Source organism: Apus apus, chromosome 5 (assembly GCF_020740795.1).
Source record: "Apus apus isolate bApuApu2 chromosome 5, bApuApu2.pri.cur, whole genome shotgun sequence".
NCBI lineage: Eukaryota > Metazoa > Chordata > Aves > Apodiformes > Apodidae > Apus > Apus apus.
In genome coordinates, this window is record NC_067286.1 from 28,162,515 (window position 1) to 28,180,809 (window position 18,295).

General features: G+C 40.9%; 1 protein-coding gene across 4 annotated transcripts in view; it reads left to right on the plus strand.

The window, feature by feature from the left end:
* Nucleotides 1–9,623: 9,623 nt before the first annotated feature.
* Nucleotides 9,624–18,295, plus strand: part of MIDEAS (mitotic deacetylase associated SANT domain protein) — a 59,501-nt gene continuing 50,829 nt past the window's right edge. For 2 of the 4 annotated variants that reach the window (XM_051621273.1, XM_051621277.1), the window contains exon 1: nt 9,800–9,954. The gene's annotated coding sequence lies outside the window, so the exon portion shown is untranslated. Of the gene's footprint in view, nt 9,651–9,799; nt 9,955–10,340; nt 10,371–18,295 lie in introns of those variants that run through there. The other 2 variants (XM_051621274.1, XM_051621275.1) reach the window with 2 other exon arrangements.

Genomic DNA, 18,295 nt, shown 5'->3' on the forward strand with positions numbered 1-18,295 from the left:
ATTGGACGATCCCTCACTCATAATACATGTGAGGAAAGAGCAAATAAACTAACTTACAAGTACCTACAAACAGAGGTTATAGGAAAAACAGCAGATATATAATGCTGGATTAAGAAATCAGGCTTGGTATTTGAATATCTTTTCAGTGGTTGCCTTAGTACATCATGTGTATTCCTGTGTGTCTTCTCCACTTTCTTCAGGCTAACAGTCTTGTGGCAGCCATGAAGGTATATGTTTCTTTTGAGCATTATTGGTCAAATGCTCCATGGACAATATAATAATACAACAGCATGCATACTTGGGAAGTATTCCTGCCTTAGAATACCACATCCTTGGTAGGACTTGTGCTTTGAAATTGCATTTTATGCCCTTCGTAGATACTGCAAAACAGCTCTAATTATAACTTGTACTTTGAGCATGAGCCTTTGTAAGGTTCCCAATGACAAGAATAACAAAATAGCTGAGGAGGAGAGGTAAAAGGGGAAAACTCATAATGAGATTTTTACTGATAAACATCCAGAGAGGAACTGAATTATTTTCTGTATTACTGAGGATGCTATGTACTTTATAACAGAATGAAGGTACGTTCGAAGATCACAGAGATAAACAGACCAGCTGGTTGGGACAGGACACAAATTGGCATTGGAAGGCAGCTTGGAGAACTGCCAAAATACTTCTGGAGTATGGCGTGAAAATAAATAGGATATAACTTGCTTGTGAATCTGAGAAGAATAAAACTGCACAGCAATTCACCAATTACACCACAGTGTAATGGTGATGACAGAAAAAATTCTACAGCCTAGTTTGCACCAATGCAAACTGCCAGCACAAGCAAGCATGGAGTGTTAGTAGAGAGGGATTAAGGAGGAGAGGGACAGATAAGGTCATCAAGGTGCTTAATTATTTGGTTACATGTTATCTCCTGCATTTGGAACATGCCTGTCATCCATCCTATTTATGCATGTTGATGCTTCTCACTGTGATAGATTTATATTCCCCTCTCCTTCTATAATGTATATATGGATGGAGTAGGAATGAATCCCCATGAGACACAGAGTACTGCATGCTACCTATGGAGCTTGATGTTAGTAAACACTTGCTTTTTGATTCCCCTGCTGCCCATAGATTTTTACTGCATAGGTTTCAATTTAATTGCAATGGCACTGAGTTATTGTCAGTAAAGGCTGATTGGACAGAAAGCTCCATGAATGATTGTCAGTGTCAAATTATTTGAAATGGACTTTGAGATTGCTACTTGTAAAATATCAGCTACTGAATCTCAGGAGTTCCTCATTGATGTTCCCCGTAAGAGATGACTTTAAGGATGCTCTTCTATCTGTGTACTTATAGACGTAGGTATATACAAATGGTACCTTAAAAATAAACATAATAGAAATATTGAACAAGGTTTCAAATACTGCAGATATTTATATACCATGCATCATTAGTTATGAGTAGTTTCTTGATGTCACTAGGTAAATAATTTTTGTGGGCATGAACAGTTATATTTATGTAAACCTATTACAAAATTATAATCTCTGCCTGTGGTGCTTCATTATGTGGAGAATGTTTCATGTGCAATGGATAGATTGAATAGATTTTTATCAGGAAGGAATATTATTTTTAATGATGCTTGATGACAGAAAAGCATTTTAAAAAAATGCAGTGAGGAGCATAAAGCTTTTGTTTGTTCAGCAGAAACCATTGAAAAAATGAATTTCCAAATGCATTAACAGTTCTGTAATTTGAAAAATAATTACATTTCAGATTACACATTTGGAAGAACACAAATAGTACAGACTTCTGTAACTTGGTTAGATTTCTGTAGTCAGTGCTGCTGGGAAGGCATGTGTGCAAAGATATTCTTAGCATGGAACTTCAGGATTGCTGTTTTATTCCAGTTGTCATTAGGCCTAGTCAGTAGCTGTGACAAACAGTGGGACATAAGGAAATATTAAATTATTCTTCTTCTGATCTAGCAGTTGCTGTTAATGAGCTGGATAGTGTAGGAACTCTTCAAGTGGTGCACAGCCTGTGACTTTCTACATAAATGAGAATCCCTTAGTCCAGAAAAGGAATATTAGAGCTGAACCAAATTGACAACACCAAATTGGGCAAGAGTGTTGACCTGCTCAAGGGTAGGAAGGCTCTGCAGAGGCACATGGACAGGTTGGATAGATGGGCCAAGGCCAACTGAATGAGGTTCAATAAGGTCACAACAACCCAGGCAATGCTCCAGGCTTGGGGAAGACTGGCCGGAAAGCTGCGCAGCAGGAAGGGACCCGGGGTGCTGGTGGACAGCTGGCTAAGCATGACCCAGCAGTGTGCCCAGGTGGCCAAGAAGGCCAATAGCATCCTAGCATCCCAGTCTGCAGCAGAAGTAGTGTAACCAGCAGGAGTACAGAAGTGATCATGCCCCTGTACTCGGCACTGGTGAGGCCACACCTCAAGTACTGTGTTCAGTTCTGGGCCCCTCACTGCAAGAAGGACATTGAGCAAGTCCAGAGAAGAGCAACCAAGCTAGTGAAGGGTCTAGAAAACAAGTCAGACGAGGAGCAGCTGAGGGAACTGAGGTTGTTTAGTTTGAAGAGGAGGAGATGGAGAGGAGACCTCATTGCTCTCTACAACTACCTGAAAAGAGGTTATAGGGAGGTGGCTGTTGGCTTCTTCTCCCAAGTGAATAATAACCAGACCAGAGGAAATGGCCCAAAGTTGCAGCAGGGGAGGTTTAGAGTAGATATTAAGAAGAATATCTTTACCAAAAGAGTGATGAGGCACTGGAACGGGCTGCCCAGGGAGATGGTGGAGTCACCATCCCTGGAGGCATTCAAAAAACATGTGGCACTTCAGGACATGCTCTGGTGGCCATGGTGGGTGCTGTTGTGTTGTTGTTTGGTTTGTGGTTTGTTTGTTTTTTTCACCTGGGTGGATGGTTGGACTCAGTGATCTTAGAGGTCTTTCCCAACCATAATGATTCTGTGATTCTCTGTGGACATTGACTGTATTTTGCACACAAAGGAGAAAGAGAGCATTGCCTTCTTATTGGTGTACCTGTGAGGAATACAATGTATGTGAAAATGAAATATAAGTTGAACCAAAGTTCTTTAGGGTATTAGATACACTAATGATCAAATTAATTAACTACTTTATGCTTTAATGAGAAATTGGTCTACACAGATTATTGAGTGAACAGCCTACATTGTAATCTGTAAAATAATTCCTAGTATGTAGCATTAATATGATATAAAATTTTTCCAGTTCATTGTTTTGAATTCCAGTCTTTCTTTTTGTTATTACACTAAGTTCAGTAAATCTGTGAATACTACTCTGCAGTAAATGCACTCAATATTTTTTTTTCTTGTTGGTTTGTTGTTGTTGTGACTCTGAATACTTCTAGGGGGTTTCTCTGCCTGGGCTCAAAGCCAACTTAAAGTACGGCTGGTTTTCTTGTTGAAAAAGAGACAGCAGAAGCCTTAGTGGAAGCTACCAGGCAAAAACAAAGCCTCAGTGGGGGCTTCTGCCCTATTTGCCTGGGACCTGATTTAAGCTGAGGGTTTTGCATGTGGTCCTGCCTGAACTACATTGCAGCCCTTCCTGTGCCTGATACTTGATCCTGACCCTGACCTGTGAACTTGTCTTCTTCCCACTGCCTGATCCCCGTGGGGGTGTCTGATGCCTGGAGCTTGGGGATGCCCCCAGGCTGCTCCCCTGGCCTGCCCTGCTTCCTGACTGGGGGTAGTGGGACCAGCCTCAGCTGGTGAAGGCCCTGCCAACATTGGGAGTCTCTTTGACTCCTGACCCTGGGCACCTGGGAGCAGCCACTGGTGCTCCCTGACAGTCACCTACTTAAGTCTTAATCAGTCTCTATTACCCAAAAGAAAATCCAACCATTTGATTTATAGACTGTTTTACAAATGAATTTCACAGGAACTGTAGAACTGCTCTAATATTTTATAAAGCATTCATTGTGAAACCCATATGGGTCAGGAATTGGTGTAAGTGCTCCTGAAAGCAGGTCTACACACTTTCAAAACTTAAAAGTTTTGGAAGTCACATATATACACACCCACGGTAGTAGAATATGTTTCTTTTGAAGACTTTGCACTCCTCTTATAAGAGTGAACTTACAGAAAGGTTTGTTGAAATCTGTGTTAATTGTGGCTATTAAAGCATTTATTGATTTTAACATTAAAAATATGTATTAGAATTAAAAATATGTGTATGCCCACCAGTTCTTGATACTTCTTGCCCACCATGTTTTTCAGGAATGTTTCTACTGATCTGAAGTATACTTGATCTTGTTGAGAGCTATTGCTCTATATACTTCTGCCAAGGTATGTATATGAATAATAACAGTTAATAAAGCTAATGAATTTACAGTGCTTTACATATTCAGAGTTCTAAAACAGAATACTACATATATTAATTAGTTCCTTTTCTAACAGTTTATCTCACACAGCTGGTAAGAAAATATAATATCTAAAGGTTTAAGAAATAATCAGAGGCAGCTTACAGCCAGCTTTTGGAAAATGGTTGTATTTTCAGTGTTTATTTTTAAATCATGCTACTTGAAGTACTCTTAACTTGTGCCACTGTTCAGTCAATTGAGCAGCATGAAACATTTTGTGTCCTATAATTGTGTGTATTGATTAGTGACACTAAGATGAGGGAGCATGTTGTAGTTTAGCACAATCTCTAGATTGAGCTCCTAAAATAAAGGAAAAGTATGGTGTAACAGATGAATTTACATGTGGACTTGGGCATTTGGAGCTAACCAAAGCTCAGCTATAGAACATCTGTGTGGCCTTCAGCTCACCATTTAGCTTCTCCAAATGTTTTTTTTCTCGATTGTAAACAGTGAACAAAGGTTACCACAGACTATTGTTTGTAAAACAAACAAAATGTGGGATTCTGTGGAAAGTAGTAATAAATACAGAAAGGACTCCAGAGTGTGTTAAGGCTCCACAACCTAGCAAAATTAGGAAGACAGGTTCAGCAGTCCTGGTTTTCAGCATGCTGTATAATTTGCTGCTTCACAGATTCTTATGCTGACTTTCTCGCCATGATGTCTGAGTTTCCTTCAGTAGCGTTTAAGCCATGTGAAGAAGTTCTTTTTTTCACATGTGGTTGCTTCTCTAAACCACACTGTCCCTCCCTTTCCCTCATGTAACAAGGTCTCACCTTGGTTCTCAGGGAGCCAGTTTGTGACACTTTGTGTTTGTGAGTGTATAGATATGTATTCACACCCACATGCTCTATAAATAAACAAATGTATTTTTCCCTAAGCTGATCAAAGAAGCTGAACCTTGCTAAACTTAGTAAAAGTAACTCAGTGTTTTAATTTTAAACACAGATATAAAGAGTAAAATAAATATGCAAGGTTTGTTTTTTTTTTTGCAAACTCTTTTTAAAAAGGCAAACCTCTTCTTTCCAAACATTTTATCTGACTGCATCAAGTTTCCCAAGAGAAGTTGTACCCTAGAATAATATTTCAAATGTAACACCTTGAGTGTTTCAGTTTAATTCTGACAAAGATGGCAGGCAGAAAAATACTGATATTGAGGAAATGTAAATTTCTCTGTAGTAAGAAGTAATCTTGTATTAAAAAAAATTTAAAAAGTCATAAGGATTTTCTTCTGTAATAATGTAATAATGCAGCTGAAAAATGCTGACTATGAGGGAATGAGTTTATTTCCGTTTATGCTGATGGTCTTCTAAATTCAGAACCTCAAAACCAAAGCCCTACCAACCTGAAACACATACAATGGTTTTAATTTCCAGTAAGATTTTTTTCAAACTATTTTGCTGTTATTTAATTAAGCCTGCTTTTATGTGAGATAAGGGGATTTTCTTCTTGAATTAGAGAATCACTCAGGTTGGAGGGGATTTTAGGAGGTCACCAGTTCAACCTCCTGCTGAAAGCAGGGTCAACACTGAATTGAGACCATGTGTCTCAGCACTTGCCAAGTCAGTTATCGGAAACTTCCAAGAAAGGAAATTCCACAGCCTCTTGTGGCAACCTGTTGCGTTGCTTCACCACCCTCGCTTGGTTCACCGCCTTTCTCCCATTGCGCACCTCAGTAAAGACCCTGGCTATCACTTCTCTTCTAGGTAAGGATCTAGTCACTAGCTACTAGAAGGCTGGGACTAAGTTTCTCCTACCTGTTCTCAGTTTCACAGTTTCCCTCAGCTTCTCCTTGCAGAGGACATCAGATGCCCCTCACCATCTTGGCTTTCTACTGGCTCAAGTTTATCAACATCTTTCTTGTCCTGGGGTGCCCAAAACTGGGCAGACTAACAGATGATGAGTAAAAGGAATAGTCATTTCCCTTGACCTAGCAGGGCTTTTCTCTATATGACTCAGAATGCTGTTAGCCTTCACTGCTGCCTAGTGCTTACCTCACTGCCCACCAGGACCCCCAGATCTTATTTGGTGAGTGGCCTGTCAGTCCCAGCCCATGCAACAGCAAAAGGTTAGTCCAGCCAAAGTGCAGGCCTTTGCTTTGGTCCCTGTTGAGCTTCCTGTGGTTCATGTCAGTCCATTCTCTACCTTGTCTAGAGGTAGCCCTGTCTTTGAGCATTGAATATATTTGTGGTATAAACACTGCAGCTATTCATTACTGGTTTGTGCTGTCATAAATTTTCTAAGAAAAATATCACATCCAATGGAAATTTATAATCAGTGTGATTATGAGATGGAAGCTTTAGGTTTATTGGAATCTGAAGCTTATGTTACAAAGAGTGTAGCTGTTTTCTTACTAGCTATAGCAATTAGGGCCTTCATTTTACAGTTAATTTCAGGGAGAACTAATGAATCCATATTGCCTCCCATAATGCTGAAGCACACTAGTGCTTCAACTCATGGCAGCAGGGAAGATGAGGAGGCATTGGCTCTACTCTGACTTGGTGAAAAGAGTGCCACCTACTGAGGTATGTCCCAGTCCGCCTAAGTATGCAAAGCGTAGTCTTTCATCCAAATTCTGACTCAGTGCAATCCAGTTTATTAATGACATGAGTCAATGTTCTTACAGCACAAGATGTGTCTGTACAAGCAAAAGAAACTGGAGATACTTAGATGGTGATAGCTAGAAAATCTTCCAATCTCCTTCTTCAGTGTAGTAATAAAATAACAACAGAACAGGGATTATATGTGTATTAAATTTTGTTACTGTAAAACTGATGGAAGTGCAGGCTTCATGCAGTCTTGGCATATACTGAGAAAAATAGAAAGAAAAAAAAGGAAAAAGAAAAAGAAAGCACAGCAAAAGCTGCTTCTGCAAGGAAGAAAATTACAGTGGTTGGTTCTGGGTGAGATGTAAGAACTGTGTAACAGGAACAGAGAAACAATTGAAGAGTGCACAATAGCAAAATCTTTACAAAACACTGCATAAAATTGTTTATTTCTTAGTAAGATAAACAGTAGCATACAGCTCTATAAACACTCCTCATGCCAGGGTGTCTTTGAAGTGTTCTGCTTCTATTTCAGATCTAGAAACTGGCTGGTGTATCTACAAGCTTGCCTGTTTTTGTTCTTATCCCATTTGTTCTGTTCAGGAAGGAATACCATCCTTTTCTATAGAATTTGCATCTTAGAGAGTGTGTGTGTGTGTGTGCTTTGTCCTTGCGGTTACTATGTTGTCTTTGGCTCAGTAAAGAAGGATTCCTATCTGCCTTATCCATAATTTAAGTGGCAACTATAAAAAACGTTAAATTGTCTCCTAGAAAAGGGCAGAAACCATACTCCCCAGTCCCTGCAGTGTTAACTTCTGTAGCCAGATGATGACGTTTCTGCCATTGTCTGGTACTTGTAGGTGATTATGTGTTGTGAAACACAATACACTGCTCATCATCTTGCTTCCCTGACTCCAAACAAGTCAAGTACAACACGTGTTTGTTCTGGCTGGGAGGAAGAGCTACACTTTGTTGTTACAACATGATTTACAGTCACAGAAGAGGGTTGTGTGGTTTGGGGTTTCTTTCTTGGTTGCTTGGTTGTTTTTTTTCCCAGTGAAAGTTGAGATAAGCAATTTCAGTCTTATCAATATTTGATGTACTTCCTGGGACACACTGATTGCCCAACATCTTGCAACAAAGAAGGAAATAAGTCCAGTTTGTGGAATCTGTCTTTTCAGTCTTCATTAGGGCAAATTAAGCTAATGTGTTGTATGCCTTTGACTTCAGTTTTTGTCATTATATGTCCAGTTATTTAATTTTGCTTTACATACTAGCTAATTTGTGAACAGCTGTGATTTTTTTCAGTATTGATTTAAATAGTTATTGACCTATTGATACTGTCTATTCAGGAGTTTAGAAGAGCAAAAATATTAGTGGTAGCTTAGAAGAGTTTTCCTTGAATGTTCTCTTGAGACAGGGTTGCACCAAAGGATACCTTTGGTTGTGAAAGAAAAAAACCCTTTACCAGTTGTACCTGTGGCTATTATTTTGCTCTTCACTTCCATATGTCTCACTGTTATTCTCTGCACCGTGGCAGGAAAAGACTGGGTGTGGTAATTAGACTACTGACCTGAGACTCATCAGAGAAACCTGGTTATGCATCAGATACATTTGGTAGTCATGGGTAAGTCACTTCTCTGGGCTCCTGTTTCCACACATCTTGAGCTTCCCTAGTAAAAAGTTCTGCACAGAAGCCAGGAACGATTGTGAAATAAATGGAAACTCAAGTGAGCAGTGCAAAAATTACTTCTATATTACACTCTATAAAGCCATCCATGCTGGAAGGGAAACTGCCCTGCTGATCTGAAAAAAAAAAAAAAAAAAGGCAAAAAGCTATGCTATAGTGTGCATGGAACGATCTAAGCCTGGATGAAGGTAAACACGTGGCATCGTGCATGTTGGGGAAAAATGTTTGGCATTTTCGTGTTGCTTGGCATGTTTCGCTGAATGAGTCTACGCTGCGAATGCTCCCTAAATGTTATTTTACATTCTGAAAGTTTCTTTGGCTGTGAACAAACGCGAGTATTAGAGGACACTACAGGGGGAGCAATGGCGAAGCAGCTTATTTCCTGCTTGAAGAGGAGCAGCCTGCCTGCCTTTGCCAGCACAGGGTGTTTTATTCTCAGATCACGGCAGCAGAGGAAGCCATATTCCAGTAGACGAGCTGAACATTTTTAGAAACCTCAGTAGTGTGTGTTTCTGTGAAAGTAAATGTCAGTTTTCTTCTGAAAGTAAATTTCAGGTGTTTGGTAAAACAGCCAATAGCATAGAGATGACCTGAGGATCTGCGTCCAAATCCTCCCTCCCCTTCTCTGTTTCCCACTTCAGAAAAAGCTGTGAAAAAAAGGGACCAAAAGGGGGAAACAGAAAGACATGTTTAACTCCAGTGGTTAAAAAAAAAAAAAAAAAAAGCTTTTAGTTTGTTTATTTTTCTTTAGAGAGAAGGGTCACGAAGCCTGGCCCCGCCGGAGCCTCTGGCGCTGAACGGGGGGATCAGACGGGCGAGCTGTGCCAGGTGTGGAGCCGGGCAGCGCTCTGCAGGGCTCGGCTTCCAAATCACTGCTGCAAACTCCCTCCCCGCCCCTTACGTGCTGGGGGTTTCCCTGCAAGCAGCAGCAGCCCAAGCCGCGCACAGAAGGTCAAGCCAAGATCTGTGAAAAAGAGCAGAGCGGCCAGGCCGGTGCCAGGACGAGACGGTGAGGGGCGGCGGGAGCTGCGCGGCGGCGGGAGCTGCGCGGCGGCGGGAGCTGCGCGGCGGCGGGGCTGCGGCTGCGAGGGGGAGGAGGAGGAGGAAGGCGGGAGGAGGAGGAGGAGTTGAGGAGCTCGGGCCTGGGAGCCTCCCCACTTACCGCACTAGGAAGTGACGCTTTCCCCGAGTCCCGGAGAGAAAGAAACAAAGTTTGGGTTTTTTTTTTTTCCTTCCTCCTCCTTCTTCGCCCCTGGCTTTGCAAGTTGCAGCTCCGCGTCCCCCCCGGCCGCCCGCCGCGCCTCTCTCCGCAGGTGAGCAAGCGCCTTGTCTTCCCTCTCCTAGTTTCCGCGGGTTTATTATTTTATTTTATTTTTTTTCCCGCACGATTTGCTTCCGTTTTCCTGCCATTTTGGAGCGGGGGTGTCTCTCCTGGGGCTTTTTTTTTTGGTGTGTGTTGGTTTGGTTTTGTGGGGCGCGCGTCTGCGCTGTGTTTGTGGGCGCTGGGTGCAGGATGAGGAGGAGAAGCACCCGCGGAGGTGACGGGGGCGGCTGGCTCCGCGCCTGGGCCGCGCAGCCCCGCGGGGCCGGGTCGCTCCCGTCCCGCCCGCTGCTGCGGGGGGCCCGGCTCGGTTGCTGAACCGTTTCCTGCTGGTTTTCCCCTAAATCGTCAGGAGGGCTGCGGACGGGTCACTTCGCTGCTGCCTGGCTGCAGCAGCGCCTTCAGGAGGTATCTGTGCCCGGGCGAGCTGCCCGCGGGTGTTATTTCGAGGGGGTTTCGGGGGTTTTCTCGTTGGCTTTGCCCTTCTCTTGCTGCGTTGCCGGCGCTGGGGCCGCTCCGCGTGTGCGGCGGCCGGCGGGCGTTGCGCGCTGCGGCCTCGGCTTGCAGGGTGCCGGGGTGTCTCTGCTGGAATCCGAGCGGTGGGAGGGAGGCGGCGAGGAATTTATTAGATAATTTCTGAAAACCCCGTGCTCTCGAGTGTTCAGCTGTTCTCTCCGGCAGCAGCTGCCGAGGAGCGATCCTGTGCAGCTCCCGAGCAGAAGCTGTCAGCGCACCCACGCACCTATGGGACAGCCTTATATAATATTTATGTACGGGGTTTTTTACCAGGCGTGAGCAAGATTTATTTTTTGTTTGGGAAGTCTTGTGTGCTTGCAGCCTGCAAAATTGAAGAAATACTCCCTTAGCTTAATGGAGATTCACCTGGCATACTCTTTGAAACAGTTATCTTCTTTGTCATAACACCCAAAATAATTTGATTTCATCCTGCCTAGGTGTTTTGAGTGCAGTGTAAGGGCCTCTGTACCGGGGCAAGCAGTAAGCAGTTAAGGGAGGGGAAGAGAGAAAAGAAATGTCCTAATGCGGAGACTGATATTAGGTTGTTTAGAGGGCGAGACTGCAGTTCCAAGCAGCAACAGCAGCAGCTTTATGACTGTGTGTAATTATAGAGTGATTGCATAGGACAGCATTGTTGGAACGAATACGTATACACAGGCTATTGTGCAAGATTTCTGTACCGTACAAAACCTAGTTTTGCATTGCAAATGCTAAAAAGTGAATTTATTCTGGGTTGAACTCTCCTCTTTTGACTTCACCGAAGAATTAGAAGGGGGTGGGGGAGAAGTGGAGCGAGGCTGGTCGTGGAAGTCGCAGAAGACCTGAAATACTCAGCAGAACCACCACCACCAGCAGTCTCTGAAATCACAGAAGAAATTGAAAGCTTGTTGAATCTGTGGGTTCATGTTTCCACAGTGATTATGCAGCAGGTGAAAATCAGTCAGGTTTGCTAATAGTCCTGCAAGTTTAGTGTGATTCTTGCTCTGATCTAATTGCTTGTGTGGGAAAAATGCCGATGTTAAAATCTGCAAGTGCAGTTCAGCTGGCTTGCCTGGAAACTGAGAGAAAAGCACTGGGGAGAGTTTCTGTGTCAGGCCACGAGGCTGAAAGGAAAGCTACACTAGGCACACATTTTTAACACCCTGTTTCAACTTCAGTCGAAGAGTGGCAGCTTGCTCGGTGATCTTGCAGGCAGCGTTGTTTGAGGGACAGGACAAGACATGGAGAGTGTGCCACTGAAGCTATATTAGCGAGTCTTCTAATTAAGACTTTGAAAGGCCATCAAAATTATGCCAGAGTTCTTGTGGATGCAACTTAAGGTACATGAGATTTGGTTTTCAGAGATGCTGCTGGTTACCTTTAATTTTTATCAGTTTATTTTTGGAATTTGTGAAATACCAAATCCAAAAGATTTCAGAAATTTGCCTTTCTAAGATTGCAGCCAGTTTTCTGGAAATGTTATTTTTATCTGCCATTGCTGACGTCTTACTATATGCTGGACAGGCTTGCAAAGCATCTTGAGCACTGTGAAAGAAAGTACTATTAAAAGTGAAAAACTGCTTTAAAATTTCTTGCTGTTCAACCAGAACATGCTAGCTTAGTTGAATGCGCTGGATCATCTTGTGTCTTCCTCAGGTTGTCAACTAAATGTTTCATGTAAAATGTATGTAGCTTTGTTAATGAAGAATGTAGTGTTGAAGAAGTTTGCATCTGTTTGGTTTTGGTTAGTATTTTTTGTTTTGTTTTGGGGTTTTTTTGCAAATGGATAACTAACCACAGCACTAGACCAACTGCCTGACAAACTGACTTTCATAGTGATCCTTCTTTACATTTATTGAAGCTTTTTAATACAAAATAAGCAAAGATACATTCATCTGTGCTTTACTATTTGTGGATTATTTTTTTAAATTGTTCTTCATGTCTTGACTGACTTGTAAATCTGTATTGTATTGGGTGTTTTAATGTCAAAAGTACTTTGGGGAAGAACAGGAGCAGTGCTTAAAGATTCCTGGAATAATTTGTGGTAGTGATAAAATACAGTAATTCCTTATGCTAAGTCTTCTGCTTTTCACAGCCTTTGCGGTGAGAGAAAATGTTCTTGGCTGGGATTCCTTGGCTCGTGTACAAAGGAGTAGGTAACTCTAATGTCCATGAGTTGTCCTGTGGCACTCAGTGGAATTAGTCACGGACACGTGTGCGTATCAGCAAGAGGAAGGCGCAGCCCTGTGAGCTTTAACCCATCCAGGCGCATGGGAATAGCAGTGATACCAAAAGATGGGGACACAGTACAACCCTTTCCAGAGCCTACCTACTCTTTCCAGATGTTAATTTATGCTTTTGCATTTTCACTCTTGTCACCTGTAAGTGGTAGCTGCAGAACGGCAGGAGACATTTCCGAGCCTGGCATCCCTCCCACGATGCTTGTCTGTCAAGCTGCCGGGCAACCCCTTGAGGTGCTCCTGAAGGAGAGCACCTGCAGCCTTCCTTGGAAAATGGCCACCTCTCTGGTGGTGGTAGCAGCAGCAGGGGCAGGTGTGTGTGGGCCTGTAAGGCCACAAGAGTGACTGCCGTGAATCAGAATGGAAGTCTCTCTTGCCCCTGGTCCTGTTTGCCAAGGTGGATGTGTTTTTTTATAGGCTTAGCAATTCTTGAGGAGTTTCTACTCAAGAAACTTACCTAGTTTTCCCTTGAGCTCAGGTAAATGTTTAGCAGCCACTTTTTTAACCTGCTGATCAAATAATGGAATGAGAATGTTAAAGGGACTTGTATTAGGGAGAAGAGCTGATTTTTTGCTGTTTCACCTTTTCTTAAAAGAAAAAGCAACACCTACTCTTTTTTTCCTTTTTCTTCTGAGGCATTGCATAAAATCTTAATTGCAGAAAATTACAGCCTGTGCGAAAATGAAAGGTAGTAAATACGTATATTGTCTCCAGTGCAGTCAGTTGTATCCTAAGTGATATAAAGGGAGAAATAATCTGCTTTTCTCTGTGTTCATCAGATGAGATTGGGGGGGGGGGGATGAGGGAGGCAGGAGCTCTGGTGGTGAGGTTTTGCAACACATGTCCAAAAAGCTAGCAAATTCTGACACAGGCAAGCAAAGGCTCATGAGTCAGCTCCAAATGGAAGACTTGTCACTGAGCAATCTGTAAATTGGAGGGATGCACTGCTAATTCAAGGAAATATAATTGTTAGGACCTCCCCTAATAATTGGAATAGTGTGGCAAAGAGATATCTATTTACACAGGAGTCGTTCATGCTTTGAATTGCATGTTCCTTTTAATGTGATTTGAGCATTCAAATCCAGAAATCCTTGTCATGCAATATGTAGGCTCCTGAGGGAGGGGGCTGCTGAAGTAATAATTTAAATTTTTGTAGCTGCATACCAGCAACTTGCATACCAGCAACTTGCATTCTGCGTGGAAGCTCCTTGACAGCTACAGCAATTCCCAGTGCACAAATGGCATGTTTCCAGTGAGAGGCCCCAATAGGCACTTCACAAGGTTTTGAATAACTTCTGTTTCTGAATTGTCTCCAACTGTAGCCCTTCTTGAGTGCTCTGCTGATCAACTAACTGTAGCAACTGAAAAAATACACAGAATTTTATGAGCAAAAGCTATAATCTGCACACCAGAGAAAACTGGGAATGTATGCATTTTGAATGCAGCCAACATTCAAGTATTCAGGATCTAACAACTGAATGGGGATGCACACATAAATCTTGATAATTAATTACTTAATTAATTTCTGGCTGTGCTGATGCTCTTTATAATGTTTGGTGCAACTGACAGCCAGCTGATGAGGAGGCCTGAATAAATGTAATTTGTTAATCTCTATATAGTATGGAATATGTACAGATATTATTTGAAATCTCTCAAAAATGAATTGTTCTTTTCATGTGCAAGTAAATTACCTGAATGCCTCTTGTTGCATTGACAACTGGTGTTGATCAAGAACTGACAAACTGGGAAAAGCTGTTTGGAGCGGGTGGCAAAATGTTCAGTGGAGGTTTTTCAGTTTGTTTTTCAAAGCATCTTGAAAGGCCAACAGAAAACCACTTACTATTAACTTTCTTTTATAGTCTTTAGTTTTTGAAAGTTAGTAGTAAAGGTCTATATAGTGTGACTTAAGTGTTGATAAAGATTGAAAGAAATGCTAGTAATGACTGGAGTAGTAAATTGAGAAACAATTCTGATATATTTTTACTAAATTTGTTACTGATTCATTGTATGTTCATTGTTGGGATATAAAGAGAGAGAAAGTGGAATCAAGTCAGTGTTCACATTTTATTTCTTTGCTGTGTATTATCTTGTCACATGAGAATTGGTTTTCAGTTGCTTAGCTTTCTCCATCATAGCTTGCTGGTAGGAGATGTTATAGTGCAATAATATATATTGGTACATCCTCTTGTCATTTATTTTGGGAAGAAAAATTAAATGTATATGGATATTTATGTATACACATGCTATTCTGTTATACACCCTTAAGTTTCTCATCCTGCAGTTCAGTTTCTCTGAGGACAAATGTTTCTTTTTCTTGTACCAGGGTACTGTTTGTGAAGTTACTTGGTTTTGTTTTTAAATTGAGATTTTTTTGTTGACTGTTTGTACTCTTATTTCAAGCTTGAATATCATGCTAAGTTTTGGGATTAATCTTAATTTATTGTTTTTAGTAATATTGCTTTTGATATTTCTAGAGCTATTAGTGATAAAAACATGCATGAATTGTGACTGCAAGGATTGTTTTTGGCTTTTTTTTAATCAAGGTTGTTTTAACTGAGAAGACTTTTTGAAATACTTGTTTGACTTTGCAGTCTGATTGTGGTACAGAGTTTTATGGTTTATCTCCAGCAACCAGACTGGCTGAATCTTTCAGGGAGGGTAAACTAGAATCTGTTTTCTAATGCCATGTGTTGTAGGGCAGGCATGCTGAAACGCGTGTTGCCTTGTCAGCAGCGTGCATTGCGATGAAGCCTAAAGCTGAAACTGTGTTCCAAAAGTCTAACTGATCTCCAAATTGCCTTTTTATTGTACAGTTCATAAAGTAAAAATGGGTTTCTGTTTGGTTCCCAGGTTGCTTGAAGATGTTGTGTGATTTTAAACTCGACGTGATGTGTGCTTAGGTGGTGGCCTCCTGTGCTATGTCTGTGTGCACTTAAAATGCCTTGAGCTCCTCCACTTGAACTCCTGCATCTGCCTCTTGGTAGTCTGTCATGAATTATGTTATTGTTTAGAGTTTTATAGTACTGCAAGTCAGCTGTTCCTGCAGTTTCATAATATCCCTAACTGTTCATATCCTTTATCCTGAATAGTCATCTTTAGATACATTGAAAAGTGAAGTAAAATGAAGTGCCATACTTTGAAAATAGTCCTGGGATTTTGCCGAATCATTTGCCATTAAACTGTCTTATTTTCAGGCTTTATTTCTTCCTACATAGTATATTGTTCATTCTTTCAAGCACTTCCTGAAAGGAGAGTGTATTGTGTTTGTGAGAAATCACTACACTTGGGTGGAGAAGAATTTAGCAAAGTATTTTCCTATTTTGAATTCGGTTTTATACTATTTGAGAACAGAATTTCAGCACTGCTGAATTCCTGGTGAGAGGAGAGAGAGCCACAGCTGTAAGGCATTCTGGTTGCTTTAGGAGATTCCAGTGATGACATTTGGGATGGCAAATACTCATGTATGTGAAGCTGGCAGGGAGATCTGACTACCTCTGTGGTTTTGTTTGATTTTGTGACTTCAGAGTTCTGAACTGAATTATTGTCTTGGAATCTTTTGACAAACTCTAGATATTAGCTTGTGTGAGACACGCTGAGTATTTGGAATATTTATAATATTTATGATATTGAATTAAAAGTATAAGCTTACTTGGATTTTTTAATTGGAAATCTATTGACTTTTCCAATTTTTAGAAAATATTTCTATTTTTTTCACATATGTATAATGAATAAATCATGTAGTTTACCTACAGCAGTATTTGTTTAAATGAAGATATTTTGAAGGATGTGAAGATGCCCGTGGTGGAGTAAATGAACATACTATAAAGGAAATATAGGAATTTAAAATATTTCTATACCACTGGGCATTCCTATGATTAAGAGTTTAAGCTCTTTGAGTATTTAGAAAGCCTTTTGCACAATAAGGGAATAATTGTGCAAAATGCTGCAGGTCATTATGGCCTTCATTTTTTCTGATTTAATTTGAGTATTGAAGTAGTCTTTGTTACCACGATTTTCTAAATACACGTGATAATACAAAGTATGTTTAAGACATTTCTTCTTTCCTATTGAAGTTACTTTGACTCCTCCTTGTTTTGTTTTGTTGTTCTTTCTTTGGCAGAAGTGAAATCTGTCATGTATGGTAATAGCTGACTTAATTTGCTGTTATCTCTTGCATTCTCTAGAAGATGTAGTGTAACTTTTTCTATGGAAAAAATTCATTTGTTATGGAAGTGCTCTTATATTGCCTAAGAATATGAAAAGAGGAATCACAGAATGGTTTGGGTTGGATAGGACCTTAAGGGTCATCTAGTTCAAACCCCCCTGCATGGGCAGGAACACTTCCCACTGGACCAGGTTGCTCAAAGCCCCATCCAGCCTGGCCTTGCACTTCCAGGGAGGGGTATGTGCAACTCCTTATGAACTAATTTTAATTTTGAATTTGAGATGCAGAGAATAGACATTCAAAGTGTTGAAGTATTAAAAACCTAGGAAATTTGATATATATGATACTGTGCTGAGTTTTTATGCTTTTTAACAGTGAATAATGGACTGCTTTGCATGAAGCTTTGTTGAAGTCAGTGCTGATATTTTTCCTTTAAAAAACAGGCAAAGCTCATCTGAGGTTTTTCATATGCAATATAAAGATTACCTCTACCTATACAGATGACATTAAAATACAGAGAGCTTTGTTAGCAAAATAAAATGCAGATTTGAATCCTTGATTTGTAAAACTTTTTGTTACAGCTGGAAGAGCTCTTAAATCATAATGTTAATTACAATAAATATAAATTGCACACTGGAAGATTCAGTTTCTTCACTCAGGTAATCTCTCCTGGCATTTTAAAATGAGCTAGCCTGCCTGTGCACACATGTGCCAAGATTCAGGGTTATTTTTGTTTGTCTGAGATGGACATAAGCATATATTTGTTAAATTGTAAAGCACAGGAGACAAAAGAAGCTTGGACAGACTGATTGTAGAGAAGCAAGTTATTTATCCAGCACAAAGGTGATACAGCAAGGTTAGAGATCTTTCACTGGACTTCAGGTTGCATTGCTGCTTTTTAATTAATTTATGGATTTCTCCAGATGGCACCCCTGTCAGAGGTATCATTAGGGAAGTATGACACCAAAGGCAGTGGTCCAAGTGCTTGTCAAAATCAGCAGTTGCTTGACCATGTGTACTTGGATATTTAGTTAAAGGGACAGTGTATTTGACATTCAGAGTTGATGTTGAATTGGCTCTTTAGGCAGTGAGTTTTAAATGAAAGGGCAAAACTTCTTGTTCTAAACAAATGAGCATTCTCATGCACACAAAATTAGAAAGTGCCAAGGTAGGAAGCTACTTAGATTTATAAGCTTTTAATGCTTCCTTCATGAAAGGTATTGGTATTCAAACTATACTTGGATTTGGATCTCAAATTGTAAGCACTGACCCCAGTCTGTCTGCTGCCATAATAGCTTACTTCATGCATGACAATGAAAGCAAACAAGAAAGCTCAGTATTTGAACTGGTTCACACATTGCTCAGCTAAAGAGCAGAGGTTGCATTGATATTTGCAGCAACTCTGTTGTCTTGTACAGAGAGATAATTCACTA